A 12,315-nucleotide genomic window follows, 5' to 3' on the forward strand; every position below is an offset into this window, starting at 1 on the left:
ATATCACCCCTTATGGAGGAGATCCATAGAGTAACCTAGAAGTTATTCTAAAAGCATACTGGAGTTAATCAAATCCCTCTGAAACAGCAAGAGACAATCTATTTGGAGATGAGGGGACCCTTTTCTGGGAAAGATCAGTTGATTCTCAGAAAGCCAGCACCTAGTAAGACTTTCTTCAAAAAGGCCCTTTGTGCTGCTCACTCAAAAGACCTGGCTCACAACCCCAAAAAAACAACTCCCAGGCCAAATCAAATGCAGCTTGAAGCCTTCCCACTTACAGAGACACCCACTTAGCCTCTTTATATCTGCTCTCTATCATTGGCTCCAGCTGCTCCAGCTTCCACCCTCTTGAGCACTGCGGGAGGACTGCTCCTCTGGGTCCTAGGTTCCCACTTTCCATAGATACATTACCCTTTCCTTTAATAAGAAAAACTTGCCTCCTTTTGGGTCCCAGGAGATCTATTCCCCCTCCTTCTCCCCCCTCCCCCCCATCATACCTTTCTCTAGGAATTTTAATCAAACTTTTGAATTCCATTGGGAATTTTAACCTTTCCATAGAATTCTATAGGTTGATTTAAAATATCTATAAAAAGGTCTCTATTGAATTCTGAAGATCTATTGATCTATCTGCATTTCTAAAGGTGCCTGTCACCATAACCAACCTGAAATGTTAAAAAATCAGGAGATTGGCTTTAAAATCATGAGATTATGTAAAAATAATAGATTTGCCTTCTGCTTTTTGAGCCTTTAGGGTGCTCTGGGGTCACATTTTGAAGCCTTCTCCACAGCCACAAGGGCTAGAAACTTACTTTTTCTTTAAGAATGAAGGCTGAAATCATCATATATCCAGTAATTATCATGAGACTCATGACAAAATCATGAGGGCTGGCAACAGTTGGCAATATCCAGGTATTGACAGCTCCTTCCCAACTTACCAAAGCAATATATAGGGTTCCATATGGGATCCACGAACGTACATAGGCACCTAAACCCCAGTTTTGGCTTTACTGCAATCCACAAAACTCCACCAAACTCTGTAGGTGCCTGAACTCATTTGGTGCCTACATTTTTCAGAGTAAAAGTTCCCCAAGTGCCTAAGTTTCTGCCTCTGGGGATGTGCACTGCTGCCTTCCTCTAGGCATCCACACACCTATCTCTTGCCTAAACACTAGAGAGATTCATAGATTCAGGCATTCAGCTGATCCAGTAGGCATGCTCAGAGGGCACCTACTGAATCATGTCCCAGTCAGAATCTGGCTAGAGAAGGTGGAGGTGGTGCCCACTTTTTAATTTTTATCTCAACAGTTACAGCACTCACCTGGGATGTGGGAGACCCAGCTTCAATTCTTCCCCACCATGCCCTAGGAGGAGAAAAGACTTGAACACAGGTGTCACACACCCAGGGCCGGCTCCAGGCACCAGCTTGCCAAGCAGGTGCTTGGGGCGGCCACTCCGGAGAGGGGTGGCAGGTCCAACTATTCGGCGGCAATTCGGTGGACGGTCCCTCACTCCCGCTTGGAGCCAAGGACCTCCCACCGAATTGCCGCTGCAGATCGCGATCGCAGCTTTTTTTTTTTTTGTGCCTCTTGGGGCGGCAAAAACTCTGGAGCCGGCCCTGCACACACTCACCCCTTTAGGAAGAATGAACTAACCACTCAGCTATATGGGATATTATGGTGTGAAAGCTGTTCCACTGTGGATGAAGATTGAAAGAGTGGTTAGAACAGGGGGACTGGATCCAGGGTCTCCCACCTCACAGATAGCTGCCCCAACCACAGGACTACAGAATCATTCTCTCTGGCCCAATGATTTTATAGCTTCAACAGGAGAGACTGAAGGAGCCCCCATCCCTGTGAGCACATCCTATATCTCAGTGGTTAAAGCACTTTCCCACATGGTAGGAGACCTCTCTTCAAATCCTTTCACCTCCTCTGGCAGAAGGGGGAATTGAACCTGGGCATTCCATATCCCAGGTAAGTGTGCTAACCGCTGGGCTAAAAGCAATGAAGTGGGCTTCTCTTCCTGCAGTTGTTTTGTGTGGAGCAAGAGAGGCACCTAACTCATTACTGCAAGAAATGCCTTAGGAGCCTAAGACTTCTGATTCCAGGCAGTGGGTGCCCGTTCGTGGGTTGCCAGGCAGAGCTAGGCACTGCCCTGTAGCCTGGACTTAGGCACCTATCTCTAAGAGAGGGGTGAGGCTTAGTCCATGCCCCTCTCTTCAGCATCTCCCATTGGCTAATTTAGACAGCTCATGCCTAGTGTGCTGGCTTTTGTGGATTGCATTCTTAGGCACTTCTCTGTCTTATTCATTGCATGGGAAGTCCAGGAAGCTAACTTGACTTTGTGGATTGCAGTATAGTTCCTGGATTTTCTCGGGACTATGATGCACAGCATTGCAGCTCCTAAATCCTTTTACGGATGCCCTGCCCACTCACCGTCACTGCCTCACGAAGTGTCTGGAAGAACAAGCATACCTTGCAACAAAGACTGAAAATCAAATCACTCAGGCCTTATTAGACCAAGGTAGAGAGGACAAGTTCCTGAGCTGAAGACCCTCCTTTGATCACACTTTGTCATCAGTACCCCATGACTGTATGAGCAAGCTTTCTTCTTAATCTCAGGTACTGAAGTTAAAATGCATGTAGTCAGATGGTCTCCACAGTACGCAGAACCTAAACCATAATGAGCTTTAAAGTTCACACCCCAAACCTTGAATTACACTTAGGATGTATTTCACAAATTGAATCATGCTGAACTAGCCTATTTTGGAACATGGATCCTTCTGGTCTGGCTTGGCTTTCCCCTGCCCCAGGCCCTGGGATGTTACTGCTTCCCCCTACATCTGCTTGGCTGCATCTATCTCCACCATGGACTCATTCAAAGGAGTGATCATTGGGTAATTGGTGTATTTGCCTTCAAAGACCAAATGAGTGCCACCATTGTTTATAACAGAAGTACATTATTTAACAAAGTAATACATGGGTCGTTTCTAATGGGTCAGGAAGAAGATGTGGCTGGGGCAAGCTGAGGTTTGTTCCATCTTGCAGCATACCACTGTGAAAATCTCCAACCATCTGGAATGAAGAAAAGACTTTGAAGGCCTCGGACTGTTACCCGGGCACCATTTTACCAAGTTATGCTATTTGACAGAAATGGGTCATGAAATGTCTACTAATTGCTACAAGATTTAACAAGGAGAAAGCAGCCCCAGTGCAATGAGCTTCACCTACAGACTTTCATGTTCAGAATAGCAGAGCAGGGGAATAACAATGTGTAATGTGTCCTGCTCTCTGAACACCAAATTACTGGGATCATTTTTCTACCAGTGAAAGAAAAAATATCTGACAGGGTAATTATGACATATTTTTATTGTTTTCAAGAAATGTGAGCCCCTAATTATCCCAGCTATTTATGGGAAGGTTTTAGGACTAGCAGATGCAATGCTTTAGCTCTTTATTTCCCAAGGGCTCCACAGTTACAGGTCTTATTTCAGTAATCCCAGATTATTCCCTCGCTTCACCTGACAAGTCACTCCATTAACCCACTTGCATTCAGAGCTCTGTTTAAAGAAGATTGCAGCATTTACATTGGCACAATGATACTGGAACAAAGAAACAACTAAGTGAACTTGTTTTCAGACAGCTTTAAGGCTGCTTTACAGGAGGACTGAACATAGTATGTTTTATTTAAAAAGTATTTAAGATAGAAAGGTCCTGGATTCTGCATTTCTTATCTCCCTTCCGTTGACTTCCATTGCTGTTTCACTGACTTCAAGGAAAAGTCTGGGGTCCTGCTGACTTCAGTGGACGTTTGGGATGAGTGAGGAAAGCAGAATCAGTAACCAAATTCAAGGTGAGTCCAAATCAGACCATTGGATCTGGATACCCCTGAACACCAAGGGGCACTTAAAATCTGAATGTGGGTCTAGATATGAACTTCACATCTGGCCTTCTTTCTCAAACAGATTGAACCAAAGCCCCTGAACTTTGGGTGCTGGATACTATCTATCAAAGTTATTTATTCACCTCCCTCTCCCCGCTGACCATGAGATAGGGCTATTATATCCATTTTACAGATGGGGACTAAGGTACGGAAAAGGAGATTTTCAAAGGGACCAGTGACAGGTAGGAACCTAACTCATATTGACTTTCAATGGGCGTTAGGTTCCTCATGGCCATCAATGGGAAATAGGTGCCTGAATACCTTTGAGGATCTGGACCTAGTGGGATTTTCAGAAGCACCTAAGCAGATGAAGTGTCTAATTTCCATTGAAATCACTTGGGATTTAGGCACCTAACCTGTTCAGGCACTTGTGACAATCCCATGAGGCACCTATGTGCATCTTCAGGCATCTAAATACCTTTGTCACAGTCTTCTTGGAACAAAACACTTATGGCCAGATTTTCAGATTAGGAAACTGAACCTGGGTCTCCATAGGCCCAGGCTGGTGCCTTAACTAATGGACCAAGATCAAAGTCTTTACTTTGTGCCTTGGACTCATCCCTAGGAAGAATACACTGCTGCTAAGATTTACAAACACAGGGATCTATCCTGCAAGGTGCCAAGCCCCAGTCCAGCAAAGTACTTTGGAACATACTTTGCTCAGGTTGGGTGGGAGTGCTCCGTACCTTGAAGGTTCACTCGCATATCTGTGTGACTGCACACATACTTTATCTTGCACCTGCCTTATGTATATAAATACCTTGTAGTGCACTTACATTTGCAAACAAATGTAACCAGCATGGTGACTCATGAGTCATGTACACTTAGACACCCATCATTTGGATTATTATTGAATATTTCATCTGCTTTCTCTCCCTTTTTCAGTGTGGAGGACAAAGGTGTCTGACTTGAATGCAGAAAGAAAAAATGTATATGATCATGTAATTAAAGACTGTATCATAGCCCAGCTGAGGTTGAACAGGCACCCTTAATTCTGGCATTTCCTAACTTCTGAGTGCTTGAATTTGCAACCTTACTGGTGTTCTTTTGGAGCAGTTTTTTGGTCTATATACAGGTTACATTAGTATGATGAGTGCTTGTGGCTTAAAGACAGTAAAGGAGCTGTTGTTTTGGGCAGGCAGATTTATATGTCCACCTTCAGGTATGTCTGAGAAACTGAGCCATTCAGAAAATCAGGGGAAATTCCTTATATTCCTGCCATGATCAGCATTCAAGAGCCCATCTGCAACAGCTAATGATGATAATGTGTATAGTTTATGGGATGCAGGGGAATGCTCTTATATAGGTTCTTATTGTGTTATCAGCACTTTCAGGAGGAAAAATGAATCCTGAACTCAGGTTTTGGCAAGTAACTAAATGAGGGGGACCTGTAATGTGTGAACTTTATGAAATGTGATGATGGTAATGTGGTTACTGCACCTTTAAGATCCAGAATATTCTAGGCAGGCAGAGTACAAACAACTTGTCAGCTGGCAGCCTAGTGTAGTGGGTGCTGGGCATTTAAGTATGGACTTGATCACCATGTTAGACTGATTCATTTTTGTAGCTCCTTTCTTTTCCTTGTTGTTCTGATCCAGTTAAAATCATTACAGCCAAATTAAAAAGCATTACTAGCTAATTGGGCTTGGCAAGGCTTATTTTCTAATGTTTTAAAAATGTATTTTACTTGTTTCAAGGTTTACATTTATATTCAGTTCAGGGCTTAGGTTTGGGACATTTTTTCTAAAAATGCTTTCAAGTTATCACCATTTTTATCAATGCTGGCATTGATCAGCCTCAAGGAAAATAATAAGCCATCCTCTTGCACATAAGTGTAAATGGGAAATAGCATTCTGTTGAAACACAAACCTCTTCTCACCCTGATCTGATTGTTATTAGCAAGCGTGTATCCTTTAATAACATTGAAAAATGAACATACTTACAACAGCTGGGAAAGGTTTCAACATAAAGGTATTGTGGGAAATTTGCTGGAATTCATGGTACACATCTGAACTCAGAGGCTGGTTCAGATTAGATATTTTCTACAATCAGGTCTACATATTGAGATACTTTGGACTCTGGCCTTTAAAGGAATGTTGTTAGCTTGGTATTTATGAATCAGAACTCTTTGATTGGTATTTAAAAGGAAACTTTTGTTACTTTTCATACCATTTTAAAATTAGGTTTCCACTTCCTAGTTTTAATAATAAATAATCTCTTAGGAGATTACTGTTGGAATTTGTTTCTTCCTTTTGCAAAATGTGTGTATGTCCATCCCATATGTGCACTGGTTTGTTAGTGTAGGGCCTCTAATATAAACTCTGTGGCATCTGCCAGTTGCTGGACATACTGGATTTAACAGGTGAACATGTCTCTAGTCTTGCAGCTGAATTCTGCTTGTGTGAATCTAGCACAGGATGCTACATTTAGGGCCTGTTTCTATCCCCACTGAAATCAGTGGCAAAAACTCCCACTGACTTCAACCAGGACAAGACTGGGATATTTTGGAGCACACGTTGAGATCATTTAAGATACCCTGTCCTTCCCTGCTATTATAGGGGAACTGGAGAGAGGTATGCTATAGAATTCAAAATCAAATTTCAGCACAGCCATGGAGGAAAGGAGCAAATATACAGGAAAAGTGGGAAATACCCACCAAAAGAGAAATACAAATTGTGAACAAAATTAATTTTCCCAAACAAACTTGATGATCAGCTGCAGCTTAGAGATGTTGCCCTTTACTGTACTTAAATGATGCTTAGGGAGAGCTGAAAAATCACTAGATTTATTGTCCCCCAAAACAATCAATTCCACAACACATTCTGCAGGTCAGTTCACAGCGGCCATAGCCAGGAGAGTTGCACACACACTCCACTCTTGGCTGAATCCTTCTATCAGTCTTGATAACTGATAGAACCACAAAGAGAAATGAGCGTCGTTTAACAGCATTTGATGCTTTCTGGGCAGCTAGTGGTGGCTGGGCAAGACCCTACTTCTTTTAGCAGGGGCAGTAAAGGGAAAGGAAAACAAGAAATACAAAGGAAGAGAGACTGAAAAGAAGCAGATTCCCCCTTTTCCTATGATGAGTTGCTTTCCTTTGAATATGCCATTATCTGACCTGCAGGCAGGGCAAGTGCTATGCTTTGGGGAGTGTCAGTGATACTAATGATTATAACTTGCATAACTAACCAAAGCAAAGTGATTTTACATTTTTTTTTTCCAGGCAGCAACAGGTCTGAAATCTTGTCTCCGTTTTGACTGCCATATGAGCAATAGTAGATCCAGCCACAATTATGGAAAATCTTCAGCAACAAATTATTAGGATTTTGCTGGTGACCTGTTGGGAAAATCTTGCAGGATAAAGACTTAGCTCTGTGAAATATAAATAAAAATGGCCATGGACCTACCTAAGCAAAGTGGAAGATGTTGCTCTCCAACACTGCACTTCCTCTGTGAATATCAGACACAAAGTTATGAGTGTGACAGAATATATGGAAAAATTTAGACGATGTTGTACAGTTGATCAGTCATCAGACTCAAAATACTCTTCATCTAGTCTACCAACATTACCAATAATATATTGTGTTGTTTCCAAGCCTAGGAAGAAGACACCTAGGCCAGCTCTACACTAGAAAAAGCTTGCTGATATAGCTATACTGGCATAGCTAAATTGGCAAACTCTCTTTGGCCTGGTCTACACTATGAGTTTAGTTCGAATTTAGCAGCGTTAAATCGAATTAACTCTGCACCCGTCCACACAACGAAGCCATTTATTTTGAAATAAAGGGCTCTTAAAATCGATTTCTGTACTCCTCCCCGATGAGGTGGAGGAGAACAGAAGTGCACCATTGTGACAGCTCTGGACAGCAATCTGAACTCAGATGCAATGGCCAGGTACACAGGAAAAGCCCCGCGAACTTTTGAATTACATTTCCTGTTTGCCCAGCGTGGAGAGCACAGGTGACCATGCAGAGCTCATCAGCACAGGTAACCATGCAGTCCGAGAATTGAAAAAGAGCACCAGCATGGACCGTACAGGAGGTACTGGATCTGATCGCTATATGGGGAGAGGATTCCGTGCTAGCAGAACTACGTTCCAAAAGACAAAATGCCAAAACTTTTGAAAAAATCTCCAAGGGCATGATGGAGAGAGGCCACAATAGGGACTCATATCAGTGCCGCGTGAAAGTTAAGGAGCTCAGACAAGCCTATCAAAAAACAAAGGAGGCAAACGGTCGCTCCAGGTCAGAACTGCAGACATGCCGCTTCTATGCTGAGCTGCATGCAATTCTAGGGGGGGCCACTACCACTACCCCACCTCTGACCATGGATTCCGAGCAGGGGGTAATCTCAGCCATGCCTGAGGATTCTGCGGACGGGGAAGATGAGGAGGAGGAGGAGGACGACGAGCTTGCGGAGAGCACACAGCACTCCGTTCTCCCCAACAGCCAGGATCTTTTTCTCAGCCTGACTGAAGTACCCTCCCAACCCCCAGACAATGAGGCCATGGAAGGGACCTCTGGTGAGTGTACCTTTGTAAATATAAAACATGGTTTAAAAGCAAGCGGTTTTTAACGATTAATTTGCCCTGAGGACTTGGGATGCATTCGCGGCCAGTACGGCTACTGGAAAAGTCTGTTAACATGTCTGGGGATGGAGAGGAAATCCTCCAGGGACATCTCCATGAAGCTCTCCTGGAGGTACTCCAAAAGCCTTTCCACAAGGTTTCTGGGCAGTGCAGCCTTATTCCGTCCGCCATGGTAGGAGACTTGACCACGCCATGCTAGTAGCAAGAAATCTGGTATCATTGCATGACAAAGCCTGGCAGCGTATGGTCCCGGTGTTTGCTGGCATTCAAGCAACATCCGTTCTTTATCTCGCTGTGTTATCCTCAGGAGAGTGCTATTGTTCATGGTAAGCTGGTTGAAATACGGGAATTTAATTAAGGAGACAGAGGTGGCCATTCCTACTGGGCTGTTTGCCTATGGCTGAAAAGAAATCCTTCCCTGCAGTTAGCCAAGCGGGGGGGGGGGGAGAGGTAATCATTGGCGCTGAGCTTTTCGCATTTGGCTAGCAGGGATCTTCCCTGATACCAGCCACGCAGTGGGGGGAGGGGTAAAGCAATCATCCCAGAGAATTGGAAAGGGTGGGGGGTTAGTTTGCTTTCTGCTGCTGCACGTTAACAGGAAAACCGCAGCACTCAACGGGCTTTGCTTGGTATGTGGGAAAGGAGGGCGCTGCTTTAAGGCTGCAGAAGCCGAAAGACAATGGCTTACCATGGCTGCATGCAAGCCAAATTCTGTTGCCCGGACCTGCGTCTGTGATCTCTAAACACCAAAGCCGCAGGCACTCAATATTAAGATGCAAAATGCGACCTTGTACCGAAATCACATGTGCTATGTAATGTGAATAGTGTTGTTCACCATGAAAGAGTATAAGCATTGGTCTGTAAAATGTATCTTTTAAAATACTTCTCTCCCTTTTTTCCCTCCCTCCCGCAGCTGCAAATTTTTCAAGCCTCTCTCCTCTGTCCCGAAGGCTATCTCAGATAAGGCGGTGAAAAAAAAGGATGCGAGACGAAATGTTCTCTGAAATCATGGAATCCACCCGCAATGAAAGAGCTCATCTGAATGAGTGGAAGGACACGATATCAAAGTACAGGAAAGATGCCAGTGAACGTGAGGCCATGAGGGACGCTCAAGATGAGAGGTGGCAGACTGCAACGCTGGGGCTGCTGCATGATCAAACAGACATGCTCCAGCGTCTGGTGGAGCTTCAGGAATGGCAGCAGGATCACAGAGAGCCACTGCAGCTGCTGTATAACCTCCCTCCCCCCTCACCATGTTCCATAGCCTCCTCACCCAGACGTGTAAGAACACGGTGGGGGGAGGGAGGCTCTGTACACCCTTCCACTCCACCCCAGTGGACGCCCAAGCAAAAGGCTGTCATTACTTTGAACTTTTTTAGTGGCCTTTTCCTTCCCTCCTATCCTCCTCCCAAACCCCACCCGGGCTACCTTGTCAGTTCTCTCCCTATGTTTATAATCAATTAATAAAGAATACATGATTTTTAAACAATAGTGACTTTATTTCCTTTGAAAGCAAGCTGTGATCGAAGGGCAGAGGGTGGTTTGCTTACAGGGAATGAGTCAATCAAGGGGGCAGGTTTTCAACAAACAGAACTTTCACACCGTAGCCTGGCCAGTCATGAAACTGGTTTTCAAAGCTTCTCTGATGCACAGCGCTTCCTGGTGTGCTCTTCTAATCGCCCTGGTGTCTGGCTGCACGTAATCAATGGCCAGGCGATTTGCCTCAGCCTCCCACCCTGCCATAAAGGTCTCCCCCTTACTCTCACAGAGATTGTGGAGCACACAGCAAGCAGCAATAACAATGGGAATATTGGTTTGACTGAGGTCTGAGCGAGTCAGTAACGTACACCAGCGACCCTTTAAATGTCCAAATGCATATTCTACCACCATTCTGCACTTGCTCAGCCTGTAGTTGAACAGCTCTTGACTACTGTCCAGGCTGCCTGAGCCATGGCATTAAGGGGTATGCTAGGTCCCCAAGGATAACTATAGGCATTTCAACATCCCCAATGGTTATTTTCTGGTCTGGGAAGTAAATCCCTTGCTGCAGCCGTTTAAACAGATTAGCATTCCTGAAGACGTGAGCGTCATGAACCCTTCCCGGCCAGCCCACATTGATGTTTGTGAAATGTACCTTGTGATCCACCAGTGTTTGCAGCACCATTGAAAAGTACCCCTTATGGTTTATGTACTGGCTACCCTAGTGCTCCGGTGCCAAGATAGATGGAACCCATATCCCTATCGCCCCACCACAGTTAGGGAATCCCATTGCAGCAAAGCCATCCACTATGACCTGCACATTTCCCAGAGTCACTATCTTTCGTAGCAACAGCTCAGTGATTGCTTTGGCTACTTGCATCACAGCAGCCCCCACAATAGATTTGCCCACTCCAAATTGATTCCCGACTGACCAGTAGCTGTCTGGCATTGCAAGCTTCCACAGGGCTATTGGCACTCGCTTCTCAACTGTGAGGGCTGCTCTCATCTTGGTATTCTGGCGCTTCAAGGCAGGGGAAAGCAAGTCACAAAGTTCCATGAAAGTGCCCTTACGCATGCGAAAGTTTTGCAGCCACTGGGAATTGTCCCACACCTGCAACACTATGCGGTCCCACCAATCTGTGCTTGTTTCCCGGGTCCAGAATTGCCATTCCACGGCTAGAACCTGCCCCATTAACAGCATGATCTCCAAAGCGCCGGCGCCCGCGGTTTGATAGAATTCCATGTCCATGTCCTCATCAATCTCGTCGCCACGCTGCCGTAGCCTACTCCTCATCGCCTGGTTTTGCAGGTTCTGGTTCAGCATAAACTGCATGATAATGCGCAAGGTGTTTACAATGTTCATGACTGCTGTCTTGAGCTGAGCAGGCTCCATGCTTGCCGCGGTATGGCGTCTGCACTATTCACCCAGGAAAAAGGCGCGAAAAGGTTGTCTGCCGTTGCTTTCCCAGAGGGAGGGGGAGGATGTACCCAGAACCACCCGTGACAATGTTTTTGGCCCTATCATGCATTGGGATCTCAATCCAGAATTCCAATGGGTGGAGGAGACTGCGGGAACTATGGGATAGCTACCCAGGGCAACGCTCCTGAAGTCGACACTAGTGTTGGTACATGGACGCACACTACCGAATTAATGTGCTTAGTGTGGCCGAATACACTCGACTTTATACAATCAGTTGCCAAAAATCGAATTCTGTACATTCGGATTAATCCCGTAGTGTAGACGTACCCTTAGAGTAGTTGCAGCTTATACCAGCAAAATACATTGACAAAAACAATTTTTTTGCCTAAATAACTGTCTGAAATATGGGAAGGATGGGAACACACCCCTAGCCAATGTTACTATACCAGCAAAAGTTTCTTGTGTAGACCTTGCCTTATTCATATTTGTATTACATTGTAATAAATCCACAACTAGGAACATCAGAGATATCACCACCCGGAACGGTATGATGACAGGAGGACTGGAACCAAAAGTGCATGTTCTTACTATTTAAGCCAAAGGAAAAACTATTAGTTGTCAGTAGCTTAGGACCCATAACACAGAGATCATTTCTGATTCCTGCCTTTATAAAGCAGTGATATACATACTTTTTAAGCAGTTCATTGTATTATTTCTAGCTGCACTTCTCTTTTTATGCCTTTCAACTATGCATTTTCTTGGTATTGTTAACTGTGATATATTATAACTGACAGCAAGTCAGAAAACTCCATTTGTCACCTGTGTTTGAGAGTTATTTAGCATGCTGAATCTGGATTTATAGTACTTTAGATCAGCCAATTAAATT

At 44.6% G+C, this 12,315-nt stretch overlaps 1 long non-coding RNA gene across 1 annotated transcript; it reads left to right on the top strand.

Annotated features, from left to right (window-relative positions):
• The first annotated feature begins 3,666 nt into the window (after positions 1-3,666).
• On the top strand, positions 3,667-9,979 carry LOC128842310 (uncharacterized). Its single transcript, XR_008445961.1, has 3 exons — positions 3,667-3,852; positions 7,166-8,464; positions 9,444-9,979. It is a non-coding gene; the product is annotated as an uncharacterized LOC128842310 (long non-coding RNA).
• Positions 9,980-12,315: the final 2,336 nt, after the last annotated feature.

This window comes from Malaclemys terrapin, chromosome 8, assembly GCF_027887155.1.
Source record: "Malaclemys terrapin pileata isolate rMalTer1 chromosome 8, rMalTer1.hap1, whole genome shotgun sequence".
NCBI lineage: Eukaryota > Metazoa > Chordata > Testudines > Emydidae > Malaclemys > Malaclemys terrapin.